Raw genomic sequence first — 11,140 nt, 5'->3', positions numbered from 1 at the left:
CTTTGCTCCCATCTCTCTCCCACCATCCCCGGCCAAACTCCTGTCTCACCTGGGATAGAATTTTCCACCTGTGGTCGTGCAAGCAGTAGGGCAGGCATGAGGCTTCAGAGCAGATTCCCAGGCCCATCCTGACCTCCTGAGTCAGAAACTCAAGGGCTGGGCCGGGGAATGCGCATCTTTATACTCTCACCAGATAGCAGTTCTGTCCACTAAAGTTTGAGAACCACTTCTGAAGAGGGGTGCGCCTCGAGACTCTGTCCTTGGCCCACTCGTAGGCACACTTTCCACATCGTTCTGGGGTGAGCAGCTTTAGGTCCATGGCATCATCCACTATCCATCATGAAGTTCCAGCCCCGCTCTTCCTAGTTCAGCCGCCACCTGGCGGATTTTACCACGTGGGTGCCTCTCCGGCGGTAGAGGCACACTCCTCTATCCACAACTCCTTCCTTAAACCCTATTCCTCCTTCTGGAATTCTTATCTTAGAGAATGCTACTGCTCTACGAACTCGAGTCCAGAGTCTAAGCATCAGCCTTGCTTCCTTCTCACCATCTCCCCTGTAGCAAGTTAGCAACTCCCCGTAACAAGTCACTCCCATGTATATATGTTCATAGTGGTTAAAACAACAATGTTTTTTTATTTCTCAGGAGTCCTCTGGTTTTATCTGGGCTCACTCATGTGGCACCATCCACGGGGGAATTGAGTAGGAGATTCTCATTTTCACGTGCGCCTTAGTTTCCCTCCATGTGGCCACTGTCTCTCCCGTGGTCTCCAATCATTCAGTGGTCTAGCCTGAGCACCTTTATGTGGCAGCTGGACAAGGTCACTTTCTCACATTGTATTGGTCAAAACAAGTCACGGGGCAGCCAAACAGAGACCACATGTAGATGGACGAAGTGGCAGGCATGTGTAGCAGTGGCGGTAAAGGCTGGTGGCCGTGGCTGTAAACAGTCACGATAACCCCCCCCACACACACCATGTCCAATCAGGCATCAAGTCCTGTGGCTTCACCTCTGTGATGTGATGCTGTAGTTGCCCAAGTGGCCCCAACTCCTCACCCCTCTCTGTATGTGTGTCCTCTCACTGTGGGCAGAGCCTCTGTTCTACCCTAGACGCAAGGCTCAGGCATGTGACTTACTTTGCTAAGGAGACGTCAGCCAGTGTGACCTAACAAAAAACAAGTACTTGCCTGTTTTTGCTTTCTTTGCTTTCCTCTCTGCCATCTCTAGGCTAGCCCGCAGAAGGGAAGACATATGGGGTAGAGCCGAGGCACCTGGTTGGTCCCAGCCAAGCCCATTCCAAACCAGTGACCCTGAGACAACAGGGAGACTCCAGCCAAGTGGTGCAGAGCCACCTCTCCAGGCCCACAGGCAACCACCAGGTGTGTGAGTGAGTCTAGAAGAACCATCCAGCCAACCCACAGACACGTGAGCTAAATAAACACTTATTATCTTAAGCTCCCAAGTCTGGGGTGGCAACAGACAGCTGACACTGCATGACACCATCACCCTGCTGCCTTCCTCTGGACCCTCATTCCCCTGGGCCTGCAGTACTTTCCTAGCAGCCCCGCTAGGCTCTGCTGCCAGGACAAACATCCCGCAGACTGCAGAGGTTCAAGGCAGCAGAGATCGTTTTTGGCTCCGGCTACTTGGACAGCTTCGTTGGCAGAGACCTGCTTGCCGTTCCTCGGGGATCCAGGAGACAGCGGCCCTGCCATCTCCTGTTGCCACTGTCTGAATGCAGGCTTCAAGAGAGAGCGTGTGATTTGTACAATGCTGCTTAAATGCTTCCAGCCAGGATCGACCCCTCATCACATACCTTCCATCAGGAGAATCGGCCACACCCAAAAAGGTTCCCCAGGGGGTTTGTCTGCCACAGGTCTTAGGGTCCTTTCCCCTCACAGTTCAGCCTGGGTCACTCTGCTACCTGCGCACCTTCAACAGCTCCCTATGGCCAGGTTCACACCAATCCAGACATGGTTTTTGGTGCCCGCCTCTGGCCCATTTGACCCCTCCGGCCCCATAGCTCACTGTGTGCCACTGTGCGTGCCAGGCTCTAAAACTGAACAGCGGACAGTTCCCTGGCATGCCAGCCATTATCCTGGCTCACACGGGTCCTTTGTCACGACTGTCCTCCCTGCCGACCCTCCTCTGACAGGTCACCTCTCTGCATCATCCCATGGAAGCAGGTGCTAATGGCCTATGGAATCCACTGCCTTCTTTCCTGAACACGGCGGCGTGTTCCAGAAGTCGGAGCCCAGTTTGCTCTATTTAGCAGCATGGAAAAGTGTGAAGCAAACTGAACCAGACCCAGCATTTGAAGAAGTCTGTTTACCTCTCCTTTACATTTATTTAGTTTGGAGAGTTTGATAGGTTTTAAATTTAAAATTGTTATTTCTGTCCCCCCGATTAAAGGTGGCAGCGACTAAAAGCTACAAAGTGAGAGCTGGAAATGTTGTCGTTGCAAATGTGGAAACCTTACTAAGTGCCAAAAGATTTAATTAGCTACATTTTTAAGTGCTTTTAAAAATAAGTTTGTGAAAGTAGAGACACAGCAGAAAGATCAGTGGTTGCCAGGGCCTGGGGGAGGCGGAGGCGGAGGGATGATGACTGGACAAAGCACAGGGGATTTTCAGGGCAGGGAAGCTATCCTGATGCCGTGGTGCTGAAGACTTGACGTTAGGCGTGCGTCAAGGCTCACAGAGCCTACACCACCAAGAGTGAACTCTGACTTGCACCAGGGACTTTAGTTACTGAAAACGAATCGTTATCATGGTTCATCCGCTGTAACAGATGACCACACCAACGCCAGAGGTTAATAATGGGGGTAATCGGGGTGGCGGAGGTAAAGAGGGAATATTCAGGAACTCTTTGAACTTCCTGATACATTTTTCCGTATGGCTAAAACGGCTTTAAAAACGTAGTTTTTCTTTTATTTTTATTTATTTATTTAGTTAAGAATTTATTCACAAGAGACCCAGAGAGAGAGAGAGAGAGAGAGAGAGAGAGAGAGAGAGGCAGAGACACAGGCAGAGGGAGAAGCAGGCTCCATGCAGGAAGCCCGTCGTGGGACTCTATCCGGGGTCTCCAGGATCACACCCTGGGCCGCAGGCGGCGCTAAACGCCACCGGGGCTGCCCCCCCGCTTTTTTTTTTAATTTAAAGTTTGTTTATGCTTCTCAAGTTATAGACCTTAAATGTGGAGTTAGGGTGCTAGGTCACCTGTAGCTTGCACTTCTCAAGGCAGCTGCATGTTATGATCCCCTAGGGGACCTTATGCTAGGGACCTAGTCCCCCACAATTAGTTAAGTTAGACCCTTGGGCATGGGGCTTTGGCACGTAAAGAAGCTCTCAACCCAGTTTCCAATGTGAGGGGTGTGGTTTCTCTGAACAGACAATACTGAGGATGCCAGCCAAGTGCCCTACAATTCAGCTGGGTCCCTTGATTCTGACGTTATTTTGCCTAGAGATAGTGATCAATTCTACAGGTTACAGGCTCAATTTTACAGGGCTGCCCCACCCCCCACCCCCGACATTATATGTCATTTGCAAATCCAGGTTGTCACCGGTGTTTTTGTCTGCCCAGCTGTAGGTTGGGGGTTCGGTGACCCCCTCCTTGGACTGCAGATGCCTGTCAAAAGTCCAGATTGTTCTCTCTGACCGAGTGGCTACAAAATCAGTTTTCCATGATCTCCCCGCCCCCTTTGGATTCGATTAACTTGCTAGAGTGACCCACAGAACTCAGAAAAACTTTCCACTTACCAGATTACCGTTTTTGCTATAAAAGGATATAATTCAGGACCAGGCAGGTGGAAGAGATGCATAATGCAATGTTACAGGGAGAGGGTACAGGGCTCCCATGCCCTCACTAGGCACGACACTCTCCCTAAACTCCCATAGGTTCACCACACTGGAAGCTCTTCAGACGCTGTCCTTATGGGTTTTATGGAGGTTTCATTACACAGGCACACTTGATTAAATCATTGGCCACTTGGTGATTGGCTCAACCTCCAGGGCCTGGGAGGTCAGGTGGGGGTGGGGGGGTTGGGGGTGCGGAGGGACTGAATATTCCATCCCTCCAATCAGGAGGTTGATTCCCTGGCAACCAGCCCCTGTCCATGCAGTCGCCTTATTAACATAACAAGATACACCTTACTCACTCTGAAATTGCCAGAGTTTTAGCTTTGTGTCAATGATGGGGAGCAAGACCAAATAGATACTTATTATAAATTAGAGCATCACAGCATATTTTAAAAACCCTTCAGGGACATTTAAAATTACTTTGTATGTCAAACGTGACACTTATTTTTTAAACAAAATTGTCAAAATTTTTAAAAATGAGAAATAACCCTTCGGGGTCGGTAACCATGGCACTACAGACTCCTGTGGTGGGGATATGTGAGATGGGTGAAGGCAGATGACACCGGGCTTTACAGCTCCTGCTCTGAAGTCAGAGGACATGTTCAAATCCTGACTCTAGTTCTTTTGAGCTGAACAACATTGGACAAATGCCTTCCCATCAGCCTCGGTTTGCTCACCTGTAAAATGGGGGTGATAAAGGCATTTTATTTTCCCCCGTGAGGTTGCCGTAGGGATAAAACACTGTGATTCATGTAAAGCACCAAACACAGAACATCCAGAGAGCAAGGATCCAATACAGGTTGTGTTTAAGTAGACTCAGGGTTGCAGGTGAGAGCTGCAGGGGTGAGATCCTGCACCTTATTTACAAATGTGGGCAACAGGGGCCCAGATGGGGAAAGTTGCCCAAAATCACACAGCAGGTTAGTGAATGAACTAAGACTAGCACCTGGATCAACCTGGTTAAACATTTCGGTACTGATTCAGCAGGACGGGAGCATTTTAAACACAAGCAGGTGGAGAAAACATGCTTTCGAGGTGCCTGCAGTTTCACTTTGTGCCAGTAGGTGGCATTCTCACCCCACCTATGATCAAAGTAGTCCGAAAATTTAAGTTTTAGGTGTAGAGAATTTTCTCTCTTCCCATGGATCCGGCAAAAATATCTAACAAAGAGCTATCTATATATACTGCAGGCACTTAACATAAAATTGAGTCAAAAAATAAGAGATCTATTACATATAGGGAACCCCACTCATGTTGGTTAAGGACATGCATTCTTCAATGCCAGGTGTCTGCACCCAAATCCCAGCTCCCCATTTGCCAGCTTTTGAGTCTTTTCTCCATGCTTCAGCTTCTTCCTCCATAAAACAGCAATAATAATATTAACTGCCTCAAAAGGTTAGTTGTTGGGAAGATTAAACACGTTGACGTTCCTGTAGGTGCCCAGCCATATCTTACCGCAGCTTTAATTTGCATTCCCCTAGCGTGTAATTATGTTGAACATCTTTTCATGTGCTCATTTGCCATTAGCATATCTTCCTCACCGAAATGTCTGCTCAGATTCTAAGCCCACTTAAAAACATTTTTGGTTGTTTCATATTGCGTTTCAAGAATATTACATATTCTGGGGGATCCCTGGGTGGCGCAGCGGTTTAGCGCCTGCCTTTGGCCCAGGGCGCCATCCTGGAGTCCCAGGATCGAGTCCCACGAAGGGCTCCTGGCATGGAGCCCGCTTCTTTCTCCTCCTATGTCTCTGCCTCTCTCTCTCTCTCTATGTCTATGATAAATAAATAAATAAATCTTTAAAAAATAAATTACATATTCTGGATATGAGCCCTTCATTGATTATACGTTTGGCATTTTCTCCTAGTCTGTGTCTTTTTTTTTAATTTTTATTTATTTATTTATGATAGTCACAGAGAGAGAGAGGCAGAGACACAGGCAGAGGGAGAAGCAGGCTCCATGCACCCGGAGCCCGACGTGGGATTCGATCCCGGGTCTCCAGGATCGCGCCCTGGGCCAAAGGCGGGCGCCAAACCGCTGCGCCACCCAGGGATCCCTCCTAGTCTGTGTCTTGTCTTTTCATTCTCTTAATGCCTTTTGAGGAGCCATTCTTAATTCTGATGAGGCCCAGTTTGTGAGTTTTCTCTTTTATGGATTGCATTTTTAGTATCACGTCTGAGAAATCGTTGCCTAACATGAGGTCACAAAGATTTTCCATTTCTTTCTAGAATCTTTATAGTTTCAGACTTTATACTTATGTCTGTGACCCATTTCGTTTTTTATGTAATTTTGGTATACAGTGCAAGGTGTGGGCTGAAATTCATTTTTAAAAATATATATATGGATACCCAATAGTTCCAGCACCATTTGTTGAGAAGACTATCCTTTCTCCACAGAATTAACTTTGTGCCTTTGTTGAAAATCAGTTGACTGTGAATATGTGGATATATTTCTGGATACTTTATTCTGCATTGATCTCTTAGGACTCTGTGCTATTCCATTGATCTTTGTCTGTCTTTATGCCGATACCATACTGTAGCTTTACAATAAATCCTGAATTCAGAAAGTCTAAATCCTCCTCCTTTTTGCTTTTCAAAGTTGTTTTTGGCTATTTTAGGTCCTTTGAATTTGCATTTAAATTTTAGAACCGGTTTATGAGTTTCTATCCAGAAAAAAAAAAGAAAAAGAAGAAAAAAACCTGCTGGAATTTTCATTGGAGTTTGCTTTGACTTTGACCTTCAACTGGGGTAGAAGTAACATCTTAACACTTATGGAGGGTTCCTGTCCACACACATAATATAGCGCTCTATTTAGGTTCTTCTAAAGTTCTCTCAGCAATATTTTATAGTTTTTTTTTCAGTCTTCTATTTCTTTTTGGAGACTTTCTATTGCTTTGTCTTCAACTTCACCAATTTTTTCTTCTGCATTATCCCAATCTGCCGAGTTATGGGCTGAATGTCGGTCTCCCCCCACCCCACGCCAATTCCTATATAGAAGCCCTGACTCCCCATGTGGTGGTGTTAGGAGCTGGGCCTTGGGGAGGTGATTAGGGTGGCTGTGAGTCTTGGGTCTTGTGATGTGATTAGTGCCCTTATAAGAAGAGACATCAGGGAGCTCACTTTGTCTACATGAGTAAAGGCCATATTGGGACACAGAGAGAAGGTGAAGGTGGCCATCTATCTGCCAGCGAGAGAGCCTCGCCAGAACCGAATGGGCTGGCACCCTGATCTTGGACTTCAAGGCTCCAGAACTGTGAGAAATACATTTCTGGGGGCACCTGGGTGGCTTATTCAGTTAAGCACCTGACTTCAGCTCTTGGGGTCCTGGGCTCCCTGTTCAGTGGGGAGCCTGCTTTTCCCTCTCACTCTTACCCCCCCCACCCCTGCACCATGCTGTCATTCTCTCTCTCCAATAAATAAATGAAATTTAAAAAAAAATCTGTTTCTGCTGTTTCTAATCCCCCCAATCTGTGATTCTTTACAGCAGCCCTATAATCCCATCTTGTGTATTTTTCATCACAGACATTGTAGTTCTATCTCTCAATGTTCAATTCAGGTACGTGTACATGTGTGTGTGTATATATCTGCCATGCCTCCACTCAACGTATCCTATCTGTTGTCTAGCTTCCTGAACACATGTAATGGAGTTATAATGTTTAAAGTATCCTTCTCAGGGGACCTGGGTGGCTCAGTCGGTTGAGAATCTGCCTTCAGCTCAGGTCATGATCCCAGGGTCCTGAGTTTCAGCCCCACATCGGGCTCCCTGCTGAGCAGGAATCCTGCTTCTCCCTCTGCCTCTGCCCCTCCCTCCTGCTCATGTTCTCTCTCTCTTTCAAATGGATAAAATTTTTAAAAATCTTTAACATGTTCTTGCCTACCCATTCTATTATCTGTGTGATTCCTGGTTTGGTTTCAATTGGTTGATTTCCCCCCACACCGATTATCAATCATATTTTCCTGCTTCCTTGCCTGCCTGGTAATTTTTTATTAAATGCTAGACATTGTGAATTTTACCTTGTTGAGTGCTGAAAATTTTACTCCTTTTACAAATATTCTTGATCTTTTTTTTCTGGGGCATGGTTAATTTACTGGAAAGATTTTTATCTTTTGAGATCTTGCTTTTAAGCTTCCTTAGAAGTGAGTCCTGGGCTAATTTTGTCCTAACATGAAGGCAAAATCCTCCTGAGTATTTGACTTGATGCTGCCCAAGTTATGAAATTTTCTACTGTGGTTGGTAGGATAGGGAGCTATTCCGCACCCCATGGGAGCTCTGGGGATGGTTCCCTCTAATCCTTCAGGATGATTCCCGAAGAGGGTCATTCTGCATATGTCCAGAGCTCGCTGTGGGTAGCTCCCTCCACTTTAAAGCTCTGTCCTTTGGACTCTGGCGACACTGGTGTCCTGCCTTCCCAGCTCTGTCTCCTCAACTCAAGGAATTGTGCCACGGTCTGGAAGCTTTGTCCAGGCAGTGAGCCTGGCCTAATTGTACAACTGGCTTCATTTGTTTCTCATCCCTCAGGGGTGACTGTCCTTCATGGTCTGATGTCCAGTGACTTAAAAATCATATATTCTGAGTGTTTTTGAATTGTTTCAGTTGGGAGGGTAAGCCAATCTCTATTATCCAATCTTGGCCAGAAGTGGAAGTCCTATTAAGTTATAAGTATGGAAGATATATAAGATATACACCAGACTCTATATACATTAGCATACATGAAATATATACATGTATACGCTAAAATAAAATCTTGTGAACGTGTGTGTATATATATTGGTATGGAAGGCTTAACCAAAAAGTAAAAGTCTCCCACTGTGCCCCTCACCCCTCAATTCCAGTCTTGTCCCCCGCCAAGAGTAATCACCCTGATACTGGTTTTTATGTATCCTTCCAGGAGTGTTTCCGTGTATACAACTACACATATATTTGCACAAGTGGCATTGTAGCATGTAAACTGTCCTGTATCTTGCTTTTCTTTACTTATATCTTAGAAATCCATTCTTATCAGCAACTACAAGTCCATCTTCTTAAGCATAAAAAGATGGCTTTTATTTAGCCATCCCGTACCGGGGGACCTCAGTTAATTCTGCCTTTTTTCGCTGCTACAATCAACACAGCTGTGAATAATACATGGACCTGTGAACATGCATTTAACACTCACAAAGGCATGTATCGGTAGGGAAATTTCCAGAAAGATTGCTGGGTTATTAGACACCAGCCAAGGGTATCCCAAAAGATACCCTCTTAAATTCAAAGGGGAGTGGGGAACACTTTATGGTAAAATGCAGGTTTTGTTCTTGAATGATGCAATCTGACAGAGATGCTGAATTGAAAGCAGCTTCTTTCTGGATTTTCTGTGTCCTCCACGTGTGTCCCTATTTTGTCATTTTTCTTTTTTTTTTTTAATTTATTTATGATAGTCACAGAGAGAGAGAGGCAGAGACACAGGCAGAGGGAGAAGCAGGCTCCATGCACCGGGAGCCCGATGTGGGACTCGATCCCGGGTCTCCAGGATCGCGCCCCGGGCCAAAGGCACCGCTGCGCCACCCAGGGATCCCTTTTGTCATTTTTCTAAGCACTGCTTGGAACCACCTCCAGTCCCCAATTTTGGCTGCCAAGCAGGTGCAGGTCAAGATCCCTGCCTTCCCACAGGGGGCACCCAAGGAATGCTTGATTTGATTTGATCGCAGCAGAAAGTTCCATGGGACAGCGCTGCTCCAGCCATCACCTAAGTAAGATTCTTTTCTTCCCCAGACTATTGGGTTTCCCATTAAATTCACAGACATGAAGCTGTCCCCTTCACAGCCCGTGGAAGTCAGCAGCGATCTCATAACAGCGGGATCCAGGCTGTGGATTGTGGTAGTCAGTGCTGGGTGTGGGTGTCTGCCTTTTGGGAGGCAGAGCTGGCTGACGATGGGGAGCCCCACTGGGGGAGGGGGGTCACTCAAGTGTCCATGTTCCCAGCTCCCCAGCCTCTCCCCATTCACCTCCTACAGAGATTCCAGAAAGAGAATGCGTTTTCCATCCACATGTCTTAAAAGAGACTGAGGGAGGAATCCCTGGGTGGCTCAGCAGTTGAGCGTCTGCCTTCAGCCCAGGGCATGATCCTGGAGTCCGGGAATCAAGTCCCACATCGGGTTCCCTGCATGGAGCCTGCTTCTCCCTCTGCCTGTGTCTCTGCCTCTGTGTGTGTGTGTCTCTCATGAATAAATAAATAAAATCTTTTAAAAAAATGGGAGACTGAAAAATAAATAAATAAAACATGGTAGATGAGAGGTTTCTAATCAGTGACTACCTACCGTATTTGACAGCCCAAGTAGATAATTGTATTAACACCCCTGCCCTGTATATACAACAGTATTTTGGGAAATAGTTTTGTTCCTGGTTGGTTTTGATACAGCTGACAAATACAGAGATAGCATTTCAGTTTTAAAGGCACTGCATTCAGAAAAGATTTCATGTACGAACTAAAAATGTCCACTTTCCAAATAAAAATATTATACCTTGAAGGTCACTCTCTGCTTCACTGTTGTACATTCTGGGCATAAGTGGTCACACAGAATGACAGATGGAAGTAACCAAGTTCTGGTTTCTTTCCATCTTGGTTCCCCTTGTGTGTATCAAGCCTACTGTCTGCACAAGGGGTTGGAGATGAAAATTGTATCCAGAGAGAGCGCCACCGATTCCCAGCCATTGGGAACTGACTCTCAAATCAGAGTGTAGGGAGCCTGCATGTGTCGGGGCTGACTGCATAGCTAGGGGTTCTTTGTTTTGGTTGTTTTTAAGATTTTATTTATTTATTCATGAGAGACACAGAGAGAGGCAGAGACACAGGCAGAGGAAGAAGCAGGTTCCCAGCGGGAAGCACGATTCGGGACTCAATCCCGGGACCCTGGGATTGCGACCTGAGCTGAAGGCAGACGCTCAGCCTCTGAGCCACCCAGGTGCCCTCTAGGAGTTCCCTGATTTAACTTCTACGTATACTGTTTAATAGAGAATAAGCAAGAAAAACATGCTAATTTGAAACTTTTTTAAAACTCAATAATATCTTAAACAGAATTATCACAGGACCCAGCAGTTCCCTCTCCTTGATACTCCTTGATATATATTCAAGAGGATTGAAAACTTGTATAGGAATATTCATAGCAGCATTTTTCATAATGTCCAAAGTCCATCTACGGCTGAATGGATAAACATGAGCGATCCATCATACAATGGAATATTATTCAGCTACAAAAAGAAATAAAGTCCTGAGATCTGCTACAACATGGCTGAAACTTGGAAATGCC

The sequence above is a fragment of the Nyctereutes procyonoides genome, unplaced genomic scaffold, assembly GCF_905146905.1.
Source record: "Nyctereutes procyonoides isolate TBG_1078 unplaced genomic scaffold, NYPRO_anot_genome, whole genome shotgun sequence".
NCBI lineage: Eukaryota > Metazoa > Chordata > Mammalia > Carnivora > Canidae > Nyctereutes > Nyctereutes procyonoides.
This window is presented reverse-complemented; position numbering follows the sequence as displayed.